Genomic DNA, 6,408 nt, shown 5'->3' on the forward strand with positions numbered 1-6,408 from the left:
AATTTTGTAACGAATAAAAACTCAGTTCTTTAGATTCTGGGAAAAGGGGAGGGGTGTGTGTGGAGCACCACCTCCTTCTGCCTGTCTTGCCCTCTCCCTCCCCCCTCCCACCCCATACCTTGAGGCGGCCTATGTCTTCACCAATACCAGTAATGTTGCGGTTGTGTATATCGTTTGTTGTGATATGGGATAGTCGATTGGGTCTCGGCAGTAGTGAGTGCAAACTGATTGCCACACTTGCGACTCAAAACATGATTCACTCTACAGGCTGTGCTATGCCTTGTAGGCTTACAACAACACAGAATGACGCTGGCAATTATAACCACCCATACTACTCAGTAGAGGTGCAGCGAAGATTTGTTACCAAAATTTAACTAAAAAATCATAAAAAGAAATGAAACAACTTTCCTGATTAATCTAAAATATTCCTTTTAATGGCAATTGTTTTACGCTGGAACGCCGGCAGAGCGAGTGCAGTTTAGTCATATGGAGCTGCCTGATGATATTTACTAAAGTGAGAGGAAAAAGGTCGCATCGTCAGAGAGTTGTAGGACAAAAAATGATAATATTCATTAAAATTAACCATTAATTTACAGATCCTAAAACAATGAGCCACAGATCAAGGCAAACTACAGTGACAATTCACTATTTCAAGGATAAAAATTACTGAGCATAGATTTACAAACAGAATTACACCAATCGGTAATGACACAAATTTCCGCTCTATTTTGAAAGCACTGTATAAATTCTAAAGGCGCCTGAATGCTGTGTGGAAGACTGCTACTCAACAAGTAAATGACTTTTCAAAGTCTGAGCAGTTCGCAAATGCTGTAATACTGTAGAAGATCGAGTCCCAGTCCCAGTAAAGGGAAATTGCTACAAAGAGCACAATCAAGTTGCGTAATAAACTCGCAAATTGTGAACTGTACAGAGCAAAAGGAATCCAAACGCTAAACGCAACACTTAGTCAAAAAAGCTGCGAAAAGAGCGCCAGGCTGGAGCGCACACCTCTCGATATCTCCGTGACGAAACATCACCCCTGTGGTCCCGTACAGTGAACACCAACTGTGTCCACCTGTCCATCTTCCAGCCCGCTCCTAAGAGCCACCGGCTGGAGGGGAGGCATCACCAATTTTACTACTGTGACAAACGTAAATTTGTCCGTAGTTGCAGAGGAAACCCACAGCAATTTTTCCACAAGCGCTTGTTGAATTGCCATAAGCTGACTAGAAGTTTGCACCGTACAGGCTCTCATGCAGTTCTTTTCCCACATTGTCTACAGTAAAATGTCGGTAGATCATTATCTGCGTATTATGCTTCTAACTAAGTCCGTGAGCATTTCTAGCTACTACCCCCTCCCCTCCCCCCCCACACCCCGCTCCAAGACCACCCAACAGCCAAAGTTTGCAACTGGCCTTCCTCACCACGTTCCAAGAATGGGGACTCATACTCCAGGCTTCACAAGCCCTGTTCCCCCATCCAGAAAATTTAGGCTAATACAACAATAACGAACATATTTATCTCCACTTTGCGACATGTAACTACCCAGTTAGGTCACACACTATATACTTGCAATGCAGTTTCATGTTCTAATGTATTACTAATATTTCTTTAGTATTTGATAAATTTCGTTTGATCTTCGTCCTTTCCGTCCGCCTGTTTAGCTGAAAAGGTACTCCGCACGACCACAACGTATGCACAATCCTCGGGTGCGATGATAAATCAACAGAAACCTAAAATTCTTCCTCTCGGACGATTCGACGAACTTACGGTGTCATTTTGGTTGCAACTGTTGACAAGATTAAGCAACTAGGAATGACTTTGCTACCGGACCCGCGCGAGACGAATTGGCAACTCATACTCAACACAGTCTGCGCAACATTCCAAGAACACAAGACTAGATCCCTCAATCGCTTCCAAAGAGTGCACTTTATAAATATGTGTTTTCTTAGTAAAATCTATCACATCGCCGCCGTGTTACCGATACCCGCTGATATTATTCACAAGCTTCTTGTTGCCGTATATTGGTCTGTTGAAGAGGAAATATCTTCAAAACACCAGTTCACACGATAACACTGGCTCGCTATGCAGGCAGGTTACGTATAAAGGGCGTACACAGTCCGTGTCTTGCGGTCTTCCTAAATAGAACACCCAAAATAATCAGCAGCAACCAGACTGGGATATCCAAGAGTCTATTCACCTCCTCAGTACCTCAGGATGTGAGGCTGCCAGTCAACGTTGGGCACATCAACCAACAGCTGGGATACGTCCGCGTCTACTTCACGGAAATCGCTACCTCTACCAGTCGCCTCAACATTTTACTGCCTCTACAATTTACTTTGAACTGACAAAGAGACAGCAACGAAATCCAATCGAAAGAAACACCCGGAAAAACATGGAACCGTATATTGGCGAACATCACCAACCCCATCCTCACGTCGGACTTAGCTGCTATATGGTATGACACTGAAAATGAAAAGATCACCACAGGCGAAAAGATTCAAAAAATTAATCTATACCCTACACTATACTGTAACCATTGTCATCTTACGGATACAATGGCTCACACCTTCGTTTGTATGATATCGGGATAGGGAACTGGAAGAGGAAAAGGATATCTGCTATTCATAGGACGACAGAGAATGCCATCACTGTGGAGGATGTGTTACTCACACACTTGCACGTATTCCCTGCCGCGAAGAACATACAGTAGTTATATCTGGCTCCTCGGACAGTGTGCGTACTACACTGTCACGCAACAACATGCAGACCTCAAAGCATTCATTTTGTATATTCAGGAAAAACATCATAATTTGAAAAAAAGCCGGCCGGGGTGGCCGAGCGGTTCTAGGCGCTACAGTCTGGAACCGCGTGACCGCTACGGTCGCAGGTTCGAATCCTGCCTCGGGCAAGGATGTGTGTGATGTCCTTAGGTTAGATAGATTTAAGTAGTTCTAAGTTCTAGGGGACTGATGGCCACGGCAGTTAAGTCCCATAGTGCTCAGAGCCATTTGAACCATTTTTTGAAAAAAAAAAAAATCCTAAGTACAAACAGTTGTTCCAAAACTTTGTTATCTGCGCTCTACCTCAAGACTAACAGTCATTCCACATTGTACAGGGTGATTCAAAAAGAATACCACAACTTTAAAAATGTGTATTTAATGGAAGAAACATAATATAACCTTCTGTTATACATCATTACAAAGAGTATTTAAAAAGTTTTTTTTTCACTCAAAAACAAGTTCAGAGATGTTCAATATGGCCCCCTCCAGACACTCGAGCAATATCAACCCGATACTCCAACTCGTTCCACACTCTCTGTAGCATATCAGGCGTAACAGTTTGGATAGCTGCTGTTATTTCTCGTTTCAAATCATCAATGGTGGCTGGGAGAGGTGGCCGAAACACCATATCCTTAACATACCCCCATAAGAAAAAATCGCAGGGGGTAAGATCAGGGCTTCTTGGAGGCCAGTGATGAAGTGCTCTGTCACGGGCTGCCTGGCGGCCGATCCATCGCCTCAGGTAGTTGACGTTCAGGTTTATACCAACGTTTAATACACCACCTATCAGGAGGTTTAACACCATACTTCGTTCGAAATGCACGCTGAACAACTGTCGTCGATTCACTTCTGCCGTACTCAATAACACAAAAAGCTTTCTGTTGAGCGGTCGCCATCTTAGCATCAACTGACGCTGACGCCTAGTCAACAGCGCTCCCTTAATTCGCCGACAGATAGTGCTTAGCTCTGCCTTTTGTCGTTGCAGAGTTTTAAATTCCTAAAGTTGTGGTATTCTTTTTGAATCACCCTGTATTACGTTATGCACGGAGAAGCAACCTACACATAGTCGAGGAGCGCAAGCGCAACAAAGCCACATGTACACACACCAATCAAGAAAACTGTAAATAGTCAAAGGAGAAATCTAATTTGTTGGAGAAATCTCGTGTCTGCTTTTATTTCCTTTATTTTAAACTGACGTCACATATTGCTGCGAAATAAATTTTATTTCCAAATGGTGAGAAGCTACCACCACAGAAGAAGCAACTTGCCTTCCTTTTCTTTACGTTTATTTGTTGTGAATGGTATTCACGCGCAGCATTCATTTGGATATTGAAAGAAGAAAACCACTACATGAATGTGATAACCCTCCTCACATTCTGATGCACCTAAGCTGGGAGAATGGATCTTTCAGGGCGTGACGCTGAGACTTCAGAGAAGATAAACAGAGAAACCCAAACTCGGGAAACGAGAGTGTGGATACATACCTGACACGAAACGGAAAACCAAGAAACTACCCTCCGGGAAGACCAACTTGAAGCATTCACTGAGCTGGGATTTCTCATGCAGCGAAGGCGAGCGTAGACCAGTGCGGCAACACTTCACGCGGATACAATAGCCAGCTGATCGACGGCTGTCCTCCGTAAGAAGAAGCCTGAAGCTGTACATCTCCTGCAGCGATTACCATCTTACAATGAAATAACGGAATGAATAATGAATGTCGTGTACGTCTTTAAAAGTGTAGTCAGTCTGCTGCTGGTCTCTCTCGAACGAGTTTCACTTTAATGGTGTGAGTTGTAACGTTTTCAACGTGGTCGAGCTCTGTAATATGGTTGGTGTTAAATAAAAAAAAAAAAAGTGGTAACGTCCTTGCCTGCCATACAGTTGGCCCAGGTATAATTCCCGGCGTCGTTGGAGAGTTTCTCCGGCCGTGGACTGGCTGTTGTGTTGTCCTCGTCATCATTTCATCATCACCGACGTGCAAGTCACCAAATGTGGCGTCTCCTGAAATAAGAGTTGCACCCGCTGGCCGAACTTCCCCAACGACGCCTCTCGGCCAACAAAGCAACATATAATTTCATTTTTTCCGTCTTTTCTAAGCAAAGACTTCAACTTATACTGTGTGTAAGTAGACGAAGAGATTCGATAAAGTTCGGTTACACTACTGGTAATAAATCATTGGTAACAGACCTAATGTTAAACGACCATACAAAACTGCGAGGAGTATTCGGAAAGTAAGGTTCGACTAGGCGAGAAATGGAAATCACTGTGAAAATCCGATGGAACTTTGCACAGATGTGTTGGGCAGTGCCTTTAGTGCGCCTGTCGATTGCTTCATGTCACTTTTTTCGGTTCAGAGCTTAAAGTGATAACGTAGTAATGCCTAAAACAACGGTGTCTCCCGGCAAGTACGTGGATCTGGTGAGAGACATAAATGTCATGCGTTTCTTTCTTCAAGACAATTTTCAGCCGTATTCTGCAGAAGCAATGGCGACGCTCCTGCAGCGTTTTCGATGGGAAGTGTTTGATCACCCACAATACAGCCGTTAACTGATTCCCTGCGTTATTCATCTCTGCTCACATGAACCGCTGGTTATGAAGACAATATTTTGGCGCAACAACGAAAGATAGACCAGCGTAGAGAATTTGCGGAAAGCACAGGCTGCAGCATTCTATGAAGAGGGTGCTGGAAAGTTTGTACAACGCCACGACAAGTGTCTAAATCGGAGCGGCGACTATTTAGAGAGGTAGCTGGAACGTGTGGCTAACTGTTGCGAATAAATTTTTTTTTTTATTTTCACTGTGGTTGAATCAAATTCACAAAAAGCTTTGCAGCATGTGCCCACTTATCAATGTGATGCTGCACCCCTCTGGCCTGGGTACATCCGCTAGTTCGGTTGAGAAGGATGTCGTAAAGCCGTTGTTGTGTCGTCTGCTGATGCAAACTGGCCCACAACCATTGCAAATTGTCCTTGATATCGTTGACACTGGCACTGGGACGGATTTGGTGTCCGAGCTGGTCCAGCAAATGTTCTTGTGGGGTCACATTTGTGTTTCTTGTCGGTCACGAAAGTACCTTAGCATCAAGAAGACAGTTCATAGAGAAACTTAACATGTATGGACGAGCATTGTCCTGCTGGAAAATGGCACCACGATATGCCATATGAGAGGTAACACACAAGGATGAGGATGTCCGTCACACACGGTTGGGCCATCACAGATCCCTTGCTCATACCAGCCGTGACCAGAAGTCATATGCGATGGCTCCCAACGACATGACGCCAGGAGTAACACCGTTGGTTCTCTGTAAAACATTGGAAGAATGGGAACTCTCCCCATGTGGCCGCCATACTCTCTGACCATGGTCATCCGGGGTCGTACAGAAACTGCACAACGCGACGCCATTCGTCAGCAGCCCATGCTTCCTGGTCACCGTCCCACTCCGAACGCAATCCTTTTGTGCTGTGGTGTTAACAACATCCAAACCACGTGACGATGTAAATCCCTATTCTGGCGGCTGCTAGCCTTCGACCAACGGTGCGGGGTAACATAGAATGTTGCAGCCAGTTTATTACTGTTCTCATGCGGCAGACACAGACGCGAGGGGTGGTGCATTATATGGCGATCC

This window comes from Schistocerca nitens, chromosome 7 (genome assembly GCF_023898315.1).
Source record: "Schistocerca nitens isolate TAMUIC-IGC-003100 chromosome 7, iqSchNite1.1, whole genome shotgun sequence".
Lineage (NCBI taxonomy): Eukaryota > Metazoa > Arthropoda > Insecta > Orthoptera > Acrididae > Schistocerca > Schistocerca nitens.